The following is a 12858-nucleotide window of genomic DNA, read 5'->3' on the forward strand; positions in this document are numbered from 1 at the left end:
TTAATATACTTACCCGGTGATTATATATTAAAGGACCCTCCCTTCCTCCCCAATAGAGACCCAGTGGACCGAGGAGAAAATTGGTTCTGTGTTTACATGGAGTACTGAGTACCTGCTCGACAGATGGCGCTGTTGATGTACACCCCTTACCTGCATAGCGATCGCTGGCGTATTTTGAACGTAGAGTTTTTCTGTCGGGCAGCAGAGCTGCAGCTTATATAATCACTGGGTAAGTATATTCAAAAATTTATTTTATTAATAAAAATAACATTTTATGAAAGATTTTCTTTGAATAGTCTTCGTACTGTTTTCAAAGATGAAGTAACGTTTAGTTTATTTATGCTACGCAGTTTGCGCTCTATCGTTACGATAGAGAGAGAGAGTATCACGGTTTCACTTTGCAGAAAGAGTAAATCGATTCTGACGTTTTGTTCATTCTTCTTTCAAAGCTTAAATGTTTTAAATTCTATTTTAAAGGAACTTTTTAATTGAAAAACCTTTCAGTTTTTTCCTTTGGTCAAATAACATGTTTTTTTGACGAAACGTAATTGGGCTCTTCTCTTAGGTGAGAAATCAAGAGAGAGAGAGATAGAGACGGAGGGAGAGAGAGGAGAGAAAACGTTCCGTTCAAGCGGGTAACGTTGTTCTCGAATTACTCTCGTCCCTAGTCTCTGTACGGGGAGAAAGGATAAAACGTTTTTAGTTTTATTCTCGTCCCCAGGCAATGTACGGTGAGAGATTGAAAACGTAGTTTTGAATGAACTAGTGTTTATTCTCTTCCCCAACCACTGAATTTTTTTTTTTTATCTTAAAAGATGTTTACTGTTTTTTTGCTGGTATTAATGTGCTTGCATTATACGACTGATTTCGCATTTACTACCTTTTGATGAGGGTAGAATTGCGTACTTCAGGTAGAAATCAGTAAAAGTTTCGATTTCAGTGAAATAAGTGCAAAACAGAAAATCGTAGTGATAAAGTGATATTGCGCAAAGTGCTACAGTGTTGCGTCCGAGGGTTCGTCTGTTCGTGCCTGTCGTTCACCTAGTCCGGGACCTCTTGCAAGCTCCCAAGCCCAGGGGAGAAGTAATGTCGTACGACTTATGGGTTCGAGAGGCCTTGATCAGCAAACAGACGTTTCCCTCTATGGTATCGGGTGTATCTTACCAAGATCTCCCCTACCATAAGGCGAGAGAGACAATTTTCTCCTCGTCATCCGAAGGCTTTTCGCATAAGAAACCTGAAACAAGGTTTCGAGGCCCTTAAGCGAAAGTCAGTCCTTTCAGGACAGGTCCAGCGTCCTGGTTGCAGCCATTAGGACAGCTCTGACCCTATGCAGTCATCGGAAGACTGCTCGCCGCCTAACAAAAGCGTAACACAGACTCCGAGAGTCTTTTTTGTTGGCAAAGTGTTGCGGTCACAGATGTTACCCTCGTCTCTTACCGCAACCATTTCCGTCAATCCTAAATGGGTTATACGGCAAGACATGCAGAATAAGCTTGCCTCCCTTATGGAAGACTATTCTGCCGATTAGTCCGTTGAGCCTAGCCGTTTATCTCATCGAGATCCTGGCTTTCAGCCAACCTAACGTTCCTTTGTGCGTCCTGTTGACGTTGGCGTATCTAAGTCACGTCAGTCAGGTTGTTTAAAACCACACTCGATGCGGTCTCGTGTGGATTTTCAGCCACATTTGGACGTTAGGCCACTTGCTGATGCTCCTGTTGACGTTCAGGACGTTCGCTAACAATCAGAGTTGACTTGTTTTGACGCTGTGCGTCAACCTCCGCATTCTAGAGTTGTTTTGACTGCTCAGTCTAGGCAGTCAAAGCAGTCTCGAGTGGACGCTGTGCGTCCTCACGCACCTGTTGTTGTTGACAGTTCACAGACTGTCGAGCAGTTACATGACGTTGCGTCCTGGTCTCTCGCACCTGTTGTTGTTGACAGTTCACAGACTGTCAAGCAGTTACAGGACGTTGCGTCCTGGTCCGCTACTAATGCACCAGTGCGTGTGGACTCTGCTTGTAAAGCATTGCCACCACGGTAGGTCTCTCCCTTGCTTGAGACTCAGCTATTATCGGACAAGGTTCCTTTTTATGAGGAAGTTGCTGTTCCCCCTCCTACTGATATTCCCTTGAGGACTCTGTCAGACGGAGAGGAGCCTAAAGCTGCTTAGCCCTCTATGGACTTTAATTAAATCATGCTGATTTTTAAGGATCTTTGTCCGGATCTTTTTGTAACTGCTGCTCCTCGTTCGCCTAAACGTCAGAGCTTACACTAGGCCTAGCTACTTCGAAGCCGTTGTTTATAAGCTAGTGCTCTCTCGCTCTCCTAGAGAGCTTTACGTTTGCTAGGCGACTGGTTTATCACCAGGAGGAGTTTGGGGGATACAGCCTTTGCTTTCCCTACTTTTAAACTGGCTTATAGAGCGAGAGTCTGATATGACACGAGAGAAGTTCTCGGCTTGGGAGTTCCTGCCTCTGCCCAGATAGACTTCTCAAATCTCGTAGACTCTCCCTGGCGCCTGGCCAGGAGACGCTCCAAGATTTTACAGGTCAACTTCACAGCTGTTTTCGAGCCTTTGAAGTTTTGCTGTACAATTATGTCATGCATAAACAAGGCTTTCAGGGATGGCTCCAATGATCTGACAGCCACGTTCTCTGCAGGGACAAGTCCCTCAGGGATGGCTCCATGATTTGGCAGCCATGTTCACTGCAGGAGTACGTAAGAGGCAAGTGCGCTCAATGTGTTCATTGTCAAGACAAACTTCACTATGAAGTCTACCAGGCTGTCTTGACAGCATTTATGGAAGGCGACTGGATGGTCTCTCTCGACCTTCAGGAGGCATACTTCCACATTCCTATACACCCGGATTCCCAACCGTTTCTGAGGTTTGTTCACAGGAATGTGGGGTACCAGTTTCGAGCTATCGGAGATCAGAGCCTCCCTGTACTTGGACGACTGGCTTCTCAGAGCCTCTTCCAGTCATCGCTGTCTGAAGGATCTCAATTGGACTCTAGATCTGGCCAAGGAATTGGGACTCCTAGTCAATTTGGAAAAGTCACAGCTGGTCCCATCCCAAACTATTCTGTATTTAGGGATGGAGATTCACAGTCAAGTTTTTCGGGCTTTTCCGTCGGCCCCCAGAATAGATCAAGCCCTGCTCTCCATCCAGAAGATGCTGAAGAAAGAACGCTGCTCAGTCAGGCTGTGGATGAGTCTGGAAGGGACGCTATCATCCCTGGAGCAATTTGTCTCGCTAGGAAGGCTACACCTCCGTCCTCTTCAATTCCATCTGGCTTTTCACTGGAAAAAGGACAAGACGCTAGAGGCGGTCTCGATCCCGTTTTCCGAAAAGATAAAGTCTTGTCTGACTTGGTGGAAGGACAATATCAGCCTACGAGAGGGTCTTCCCCTGGCAGTTCAGATACCCAACCACGTTCTCTTCTCGGAAGCATCGGACTTGGGCTGGGGCGCGACGCTGGACGGTCGGGAATGCTCAGATCTGTGGAACTCGAGTCAGAGGAGCATGCATATCAACAGCAAGGAGCTTTTGGCGGTTCATCTGGCCTTGATAAGCTTCGAGAATCTCCTTCGAGGCAAGGTGGTGGAGGTAAACTCGGACAACACCACGGCCTTGGCGTACATTTACAAACAGAGAGGTACCCACTCACTGACTTTGTACGAGGTCGCAAGGGACCTGCTCATCTTGTCAAAAGATCGAGGCATCTCCCTAGTAACGAGGTTCATCCAGGGCGACTTGAACGTCTTAGCAGATTGTCTCAGTCGGAAAGGTCAAGTAATTCCAATCGAATGGACCCTCCACAAGGATGTGTGCAAGAGACTTTGGTCGACTTGGGGTCAACCCACCATAGATCTCTTTGCAACCTCGCTGACCAAGAGGCTTCCAATCTATTGCTCTCCAGTCCCGGACCCAGCAGCAATACATATAGATGCCTTCCTCCTAGATTGGTCACATCTGGATCTTTACGCATTCCCACCATTCAAGATTGTCAACAAGGTACTGCAGAAGTTCGCCTCTCACGAAGGGACAAGGTTGACGTTAGTTGCTCCCCTCTGGCCCGCGAGAGAATGGTTCACCGAGGTACTTCGATGGTTAGTAGACGTTCCCAGAAGTCTTCCTCTAAGAGTAGACCTTCTACGTCAGCCACACGTAAAGAAGGTACACCAAAGCCTCCACGCTCTTCGTCTGACTGCCTTCAGACTATCGAAAGACCCTCGAGAGCTAGAGGCTTTTCAAAGGAGGCAGCCAGTGCGATTGCTAGAACAAGGAGAGCTTCTACCATTAGAGTCTACCAATCGAAGTGGGAAGTCTTCCGAGACTGGTGCAAGTCAGTTTCTGTATCGTCGACCAGTACCTCTGTAGCCCAAATAGCTGATTTTCTCTTATACCTGAGAAAAGGACGATCCCTTTCAGCTCCCACTATCAAGGGCTACAGAAGCATGTTGGCATCGGTCTTCCGGCATAGAGGCTTAGATCTTTCCAACAATAAAGATCTGCAAGACCTCCTTAAGTCTTTCGAGACCACTAAGGAGCGTCGTTTGGCTACTCCTGGGTGGAATTTAGACGTGGTCCTAAGATTCCTCATGTCAGAGAGGTTTGAGCCTTTACAGTCAGCCTCCCTGAAAGATCTCACTCTTAAGACTCTTTTCCTGGTATGCTTAGCCTCAGCTAAAAGAGTCAGTGAGATTCATGCCTTCAGCAAGAACATCGGATTTTCGTCAGAAAAGGCCACTTGTTCTCTGCAACTTGGTTTTCTAGCCAAAAATGAGCTACCTTCTCGTCCTTGGCCTAAATCTTTCGATATTCCCAGCTTATCGGAGATCGTAAGCAATGAACTAGAAAGAGTCTTATGCCCTGTTAGAGCTCTTAAGTTCTACTTAGCTCGTACTTAACCTTTACGAGGCCAATCTGAAGCGTTATGGTGTTCGGTTAAGAAACCATCCTTGCCTATGTCAAAGAATGCTTTGTCATGTTTTATCAGATTGTTAATACGAAAAGCTCATTCACACTTGAGTGAGGAAGACCGATCTTTGCTTAAGGTTAAGACGCACGAGGTTAGAGCTGTAACAACTTCCGTGGCCTTTAAGCAAAATAGATCTCTGCAAAGTATTATGGACGCAACCTATTGGAGAAGCAAGTCAGTGTTCGCGTCATGTTACTTAAAAGGTGTCCAGTCTCTTTACGAGAACTGCTACACACTGGGACCATTCGTAGCAGCGAGTGCAGTAGTGGGTGAGGGCTCAACCACTACAATTCCCTAATTCCATATCCTTTTAATCTGTCTCTTGAAATGTTTTAATGTTTTTATGGGTTGTCTGGAAGGCTAAGAAGCCTTTCGCATCCTGGTTGATTTGGCGGGTGGTCAAAGTTATTTCTTGAGAGCGCCCAGATTAGGGGTTTGATGAGGTCCTGTTGTATGGGTTGCAGCCCTTGATACTTCAGCTCCTAGGGGTCTGTCAGCATCCTAAGAGGATCGCGAGGCTCAGTAAGGAAGACGTACTTATAAGGCAGAGTAATCGTCTAAGTCGACTTCCTTACCAGGTACCTATTTATTTTGTTTTTGTTATATTGATAACTTCTAAAATGAAATAAAAACTCTTAGCTCATGAGATGTAAACATATTTAACTGGTCTCTACCCACCACCCTGGGTGTGAATCAGCTATATATATTCACCGGCTAAGTTAAATATTTAAAAATGATATTTTAATTATAAAATAAATTTTTGAATATACTTACCCGGTGAATATATAAATTAAACGACCCTCCCTTCCTCCCCAATAGAGACGCAGTGGGATGAGAAGAAATTGAGTCTTTGTTTACATTGAGTATGGTATCTGGCCGACAGTTGGCGCTGATGGGCACACCCGCAACCTGTATAGCGATCGCTGGCGAGTTTTTTACAGTTTTTTGTCTGTCGAGCAACAGAGTTGCAGCTATATATATTCACCGGGTAAGTATATTCAAAAATTTATTTTATAATTAAAATATCATTTTAGAAAAAATAATTTGAAATAAAATCTACAGAAGTTTTTCATTTGATGGGCTCCTCTAACTTTGACAGAATTAAAAATGTAAAATATATCAGCATTGTCTGATGAAAATTTACTTAGCGGTAAATATGGAAATAGAAAAATAATGACAACTGTGCAATACTAAAGGTGGTGGAAATATTAAAAGGTACTCTAGTTATGAGAAATTGGTACGTAAGTATACCTTTTGAAATAAATTACTGCATCTTGGGATTATCTTAATGTAATTTATAATTTCAATACTTCTCCAATAATCATATGCTTTAATACAATCCATTTTTTGGATCTACCAAACTTGGATTCTACTGTACACAGTTAACCAATTGGTACCAGTTTGAAAAATTATACACAAACTCACATCCATGGCTGAGAAAAATGTTTGTTAGCAAAAAAATTCAATTTTAATATTAGAATATATTATTTCAATACCTACACCCTCTAATCATTTATTAACCTCCCTCCCAACTTTCAATGATGTCAAGAGATTTTTAGGGAATGTCCATGTCTTTGATGACTCTGATTATAGTTCTGGGTTAATATATACCTGTGGTGATGTTTTATTCATGGTGCCATCTATTGGCTCAACTAGGCATCACAGAGAGACAAGATAAAATTATTTAGAGGTCTGGAAGCCAATGGCTTGGATGATACTGGTATGATGACTATAAGGCAAGAAAGTAACAAATTGATATTTAGTCATGTATTAAATTGATATATTACTAAAACTCTACCATTAGTTTCTAGGAGACGCTCCAAGGTCTTCACGAACACCCATTTTGTATAACTCTTTGATTATGCCATTTTTCCTGGTAATTTCATAGGCTTTCTCAAGATCAAAGAAAATTGACCTAGTTTCAAAGTAACTTCGGATGGCTCTATAATTTCCATACTTCCCTCTTGAGTAGAACAAGCTATTAGGTGAGAGTGCCAATTTGACTACATCTAAATGAAAAAAAAAAAAAATTAAGGAAATCCTCCATCGTACACTCCTTCCTTTAAATTAGCCACTAAGACACTTGCCAGCTTACTAGAAAAGGCCAAGGACAGTGTCGTATGGGTAAAGCAACGCTTCAGATTTAAGTAGACTCATCCACTGAAAGTAAGTATCGCCTTGAAAGAGGCAAGAAGGGTGAATCACTAGTTAATAGAGCAAGCTGAATTACACACTTCCAAGGCAAAAGGGAGGTGATTCACTCGAACAACTTGAACCGAAACCTACATATCGTATATCAAGTCTTTGCCCCTCTTTTAAGCCACTGCCTTAGACAAATAAAATATGGAAAATACAAAGGAGAACCTCGGTATAAGTTCAACTCCCTCTCTTATTCAAAGAATTACTGAGATATTGCCTACGATATGATAGAGGGACAAATAGGTTTGGGCCTTAACATATGTAAACTCGCAGATTCATTAGAAGTTACGATTCAAAGACGAATTCGTTTAGCATCATGTATGCGACTTGATACAGAGTAAACCGAATAAATAGTTTTGGAACTCAACATATGGTAAATTAACAGACTTATTTGAATTTGATGTAATACAAAATAATCAATAAAATTATATCAATACATCTCCATTTGAACTTAATGTACTGTAATACAAAATAATCAATACAATTATATCAATACATCCCCAACCAAAATTATTGGGCTAATATGAAAAATGTCTTCGAATTCATATTAGGCTCTTCAAATAATAATCGGCAAATACAGTTAGTTCTCCATAGAGCTGCTATGAGAACTCTTATTAAAGATAAATTCGAAACAAAACTTGAGTACAGATGCTGACACTCTGATATCACACGCTTAACTCTTTAAAACAGACAAGGGAGATTTGTCCAATCAGTTGCAAATTGCACAGTAAAATTATTCCCACAACACAAATTAGTAATTCCCTCTCACTCGGGTAGTTTATTTTCAAGGCTTTATAGTATATTTCAATTATTAGTTCATTATCAAATCTTCATATTTCTTTAGTCATTACTAGAAATACTTTGCATCGTTACTCGGTAACGCATCGAGAAGAAATCACTATTTGTCAGCTCACCTTGCCTGACGAGGAACTCGCTTTGTTGGGCTAGTACTACCAGGGTGCTCCACGGGTTACCCTCCCCCTTCTTCCACCACAAATGAAACTTCATATGCTGTTTCCCCTACTGCCGCTACTTCAGCGGTCACCAAGGTGACCCGAGCTAGCAGCAGGGCCTATCAAAACTTGGTCACAGTTGCTCACTATTTATTTCTATTCCTAGCACACTTTTTTTGTCACATCTATCCTCCTGTCACCTATGGCTTTCTCCACCCAAACCTTGGCCTTCCTCTTGCACTTCTCCCATCAACTCTTGCATTCACCACCTTCTCCAGCAGACAATCATCCTCTCTTCATGGCTAAACCACCTCAACGCATCCATATCCACTGTAACTGCCATTTCATCTCTCAAACCCTTTCTTACCATCACTACTTTATTCCTAACCTTCTCCAACAGTCTTACTCCATACCCCACCCCCAAAATAGATACAGTATTCGAACACAGATCTATGGCAAACTGATCTATAAGGACTGAAATCATGGGAATATGTAATCATTTTCCCTTTACCAGTAATAATGAACTTCAAGCCTTAAAAGGTGAGTGTCCTAGCTCATGAATTTGATTCCCTTGATTTTCAATGACCAAACCCTTGAAGATAGTTCTACCTAAAACAGGCCCAAAACATGACTGAGACTACTTAAAACTCTCACATACATGTTTGATGCTAATTCCTTCTTAATCATGATTAGCTAGAGATGTTGTACAGTAAGATAAGGAGGTTGAAGTAAATTGGAGTGATATAAAGAGAGCATAGATACATTTAGAAACAAACAGGATGAAAAATAAAATTGCCCCAGTTCAAGAGCCCTCTTGTATGCCACATGGCTTTAACATGGAGCAAACTACTACAACCCATGTTGATGCCTCTGAACTCATTCAGGTTTTTTCTCATTAAGGGAGACTATGTGTTGGAATGTTTTAATTTACAAACTCAAAATAAGTATTCATCTGAAAATTTTATGCTATATTATAACTGAAATATATTAAATCTTACAGAAACATGCAAAAACATCAACACGAAGTGTGTCTATAGCTGCCAGTCTTGCCCTCGATGCTTATGTCTTCCCTGTACAGGTGCTAATACAACATCCTTCTGGGTATGTAATAACTTCCATCAATGCAAATCAAATTTTAGATGTTGAGCTCAATAATTCAATGATTCTCGATGGATTTTATGATCCCGCAGAGTACGCATATTATAAGTTTTTGGAAAAGGGATTGAAGCTTTACAATGATATTTTTATGGATTAGACAATGGCTTCACTGTACAGAAGGTCCTCAATTTACAAACATTCAGAGATACAACTACAAATCCAACTGAAAATAACAGATAAGATAAAGAAATACTCTAATTAAACAATATATCATTTAATACAGTAAGCAAAACGACATTTGTAATAACCTGATATCTATTTCATATGAAACCCGACTATTTGTTGACTTTTGCGGCTGGAAATTATAAGCATGGGGTTCAGGTTAGGTATACCGTAGGCTTAAATTTAACAAAATTCGACTTGCAAACAGCTTCTTTGAACCAATTAAGTTTGTAAGCTGAGGACCTTCAGTAGTGTATTTGATATGCTTCTTGGAACAGATTCTCACAGATTTGTATGCATTTTCATTTCTTATATATTTACATATGGAACAAAAAAGAAATTACACATGTCAAAAAGCTTTAAGAAATGTATTGTATTTTTGCTGTTCTTTGTATAATTTTTCTCATTGTTCAGTAACGTTTTAGTGATTATGAATGATAAACAAATGGAAATCTCATGAATGTTTATGTGCTATTTCAAACTTTTAATATTTGGTGCTTTTACTGACGTGATTTAATGTCTAGCGGCATAACTATTTGTAACTTGACTTTTGTATTTGCTGACCAGCAGCTATCACATATTCAGATAGAGGTTGTGGCTTGTCTGATGCTTAATATGCATGGTTGAGTTAGCTTTAATCTTGAATTACATAGTAATAATTTTGCATTCCATTTAAGGGGTTTGATTTTTCTCATTTGATAACTGTCCCTTAATACTCACAGTTATATAATAGCTAATTCAAAATTCTAAAAAAAAAAAAAATTGCATCCTAATGTTATTTCAATTTTAGTTTTATGTTCATTCAAGTTTGCACTGCAATGTCTCCAAAGTTTATTACTGTTATTAAGTTGCTCTCTATAGTCTAGAATGTAAGAAATTATGCCACAATATTTTGATATATATATATATATATATATATATATATATATATATATATATATATATATATATATATATATATATATATATATATATAATTACTTTAATTAAGAGATATATAAATTGTGATTAGATGGATAATATTTTCAGGGTAATGATATTTTTTTTATTCAAGCATTTAATGCCCTTCAACAATTTTATCACATAAATCTACCAGAGAGATTAAATATTTAGTATGTCTACTTTAAATTAGTAGACTTAAAACCCCATAATTATATATATATTTTATTTATCCATAGTATTTTATAATAATTCTTATTCACTTGATATTTTATGCATATCAAATTTAATTATATTACTTATAGCAGTGGAACTGCATTCTTATGTCTATCTCTGGAAGGAAGATAATACTTTAGATTCAAAACTGTAACTTCTCTTAGAGCATTTGCAGAGCTTAACCACTATACTCTTGGTCTAGATACCAGACTATTGTGTGTTTATAGCAGAATTGTATTTTATCCATGATTTATGTACAGAAGAAATATCATAAACCTTGAGCCATATGAAATTCTGACAGTAAAGGCATATGCTCTGTCACAGTGGATGTTTAATTGCAGGTCTTTAATATTTCTTCTTACATTTGTTATTCTTTGTTTAAAACATTGGTATTGATATTACTGGGACCACAAAAGTCAATTGCATAGTATGATGTAGTTATGCCACAAATATCTAATATGAAAAGTTTTATTTTTATGTTTTTTAATAGAGTACGCAAGTCCCATGCGTTATTTGTCTCTAACATGCAATCGATAAAGTATTGCATACTTGCGGGACAATTTTTATGTGCCCATTACAGCATTGTAATATGACAAAATTTAAATAATTTGTATTTTTCCTAACATACATATATTCCACTTTTTATACACATTGAGTATATTGTGTTCAGCTTCAACAAAAACAATATACCCAATATTAATAGTGGAAGGTTTGTATTTGTGCAGGAACAAATAACATATATCTTTCTGGCATATATTTCTCAGTGCTTGTTTAATCCCATCGAGGATTGGTGGTGCTTTTGAAAATATGGTTGTGGTTTTTATTGATTTGCTATGAGTGTGATTGATAGAAATAAGTAGAAATTAACATCATACTCTCTAAAAGATATTTGTAAACTAATATGTAAGTCTATTAGTAAAGTACAGTATAGGTAAGATTGTTTCATATTTTTAGTGTGTTTTCTCATGTACATAGTTATTAAATACTATTTCATTGTTAAAATTCTGTTGCTATATAATTAAAGAATGTATCAAAAGTTTAGAAGTTAAATCAGATATATTTACAATGATTTTTATTGGTTATTAATCTGCATACACCATGCAGTCTAATTAATGGTGTACTGTATTTACTAATATACAATATTTTACATGATTACAGATTTAATCTATCCAATCCCCAGACAGTTGTTCAGTTGACAATGAATTATAGTGAAAGAGCTGCTAGCCTATAAGTGTGGAGTGGTACAGATGGTCATTCCCTTAAATATTTTATGTCGGTTTTCTCTCAGAGTTTAATGTATAAACAATTTCTTTCCACTCATAAATTTAAGTACACAAATAAAGGTGGCAAAATTTATTTCAAAGAGAGATTTATTTAGTATTAAAAACAAATACTGTATTTATTCAGGAGGAAAGGAGAACTCTAGTACAGTACTGTACTGAGAGAACTTCAAATAGATAAGTAAAATTTTCTATTACCAGAAGTCATGCATATCTACTTTACCTCATTCTTAATTTCTTTTTTCACTCTAGCTGTTCAACTTTTTAAACTAACAATTGGCTTTATGGCCCAAACTTATAAATCCACCAGTTCAAAGTGTGGCTTGTAGTTAACCCTCTTAAAGGGTGCTTGTAGCATTTTTTAGGTATGCTATACTTGAAAATGTGTTCATGCCTCTAACACACGAGGGAAAAAGTTTCAGATTATTCATTATAGAAATAGTATGACAGAGGAAACCATAACTTTGGAAAGCCAAGATTAAACCTCGATAAAAGCATCAGAAATGGGAAACTAGCAATGCATAAATCAGCGTTTGTTCCTTAGAGGGAATCTAGTAAACTACAATAAGTCAAGAAAAATAATAATGTTTAGTACGGCATACAAACAAAATTTACTCCATATGAATGACAAAAAAGATTAAGATTAAACTTGACACACTGCAACAGATACAATGTTAAAAAGAGAGAAAGCTTTTGATATATAAGAGACTATAGTCTATTTTTTATAGCGGTGCATATTTGCACTGAGTCACAGGGGTGCCCTTTTAGCTCGGAAAGGTTCCTGATACATGATTGGTCGGAAGTATTTTTGTCCGAACACCTTCATTGTTCTCGAATGATTACCAAGTAATGTGAATCAAAACTTATTTATTAACCTATATTTCTCCATCAGATATATGTTTTGTCAATAAACAATGTGAAAGAATAAATATATTATAAAGAATCGTCTTGGTAAGTCTAAATTTAATA

The 12858-nt window shown here is 38.3% G+C and overlaps 1 protein-coding gene across 5 annotated transcripts in view; it reads left to right on the plus strand.

Moving 5' to 3' along the window:
* The window catches only part of LOC137623351 (selenoprotein N-like), a 153237-nt gene extending 143691 nt beyond the window's left edge, over positions 1-9546 (plus strand). For all 5 annotated transcript variants that reach the window (XM_068354176.1, XM_068354180.1, XM_068354177.1 and 2 more), the window contains one exon: positions 9135-9546. The gene's annotated coding sequence lies outside the window, so the exon portion shown is untranslated. The remainder of the gene's footprint in view (positions 1-9134) is intronic.
* Positions 9547-12858: the final 3312 nt, after the last annotated feature.

The sequence above is a fragment of the Palaemon carinicauda genome, chromosome 30, assembly GCF_036898095.1.
Source record: "Palaemon carinicauda isolate YSFRI2023 chromosome 30, ASM3689809v2, whole genome shotgun sequence".
In the NCBI taxonomy this organism is placed as follows: Eukaryota; Metazoa; Arthropoda; class Malacostraca; order Decapoda; family Palaemonidae; genus Palaemon; species Palaemon carinicauda.